This window comes from Bison bison, unplaced genomic scaffold (assembly GCF_000754665.1).
Source record: "Bison bison bison isolate TAMUID 2011002044 unplaced genomic scaffold, Bison_UMD1.0 scf7180017864354, whole genome shotgun sequence".
Lineage (NCBI taxonomy): Eukaryota > Metazoa > Chordata > Mammalia > Artiodactyla > Bovidae > Bison > Bison bison.
Window position 1 is genome coordinate 4,780,246 of NW_011494926.1, and position 480 is coordinate 4,780,725.

Genomic DNA, 480 nt, shown 5'->3' on the forward strand with positions numbered 1-480 from the left:
ACCATAAAAAAAGCTGAGCGCTAAAGAATTGATGCTTTTGAATTGTGGTGCTGGAGAAGACTTTTGAGAGTCCCTTGGACTGAAAGGAAATTTAGCCAGTCAATCCTAAAGTAAATCAGCCCTGACTATTCATTTGAAGGACTGATACTGAAGCTGAAACTCCAATACTTTGGCCACCTGATGCGAAGAGCCGATTCACTGGAGAAGACTCTGATACTGGCAAAGATTAAAAGCAAAAGGAGAAGGGCGTGGCAGAGGATGAGATAGTTAAAATCATTGACTCAATGGACATGAATTTGAGCAAACTCAGAGATATAGTGGAGGACAGAGGAGTCTGGAGTGCCACAGTTTATGGGGTTGCAAAGAGTCAGACACAGCTTAGTGACAACAACAGCAACAACCATGATCATGAGTTGAAAGTCTCCATATGTTTAAAATATTTGTTCTTTCTATATTGATCTTTATATTTATTGTACTTCA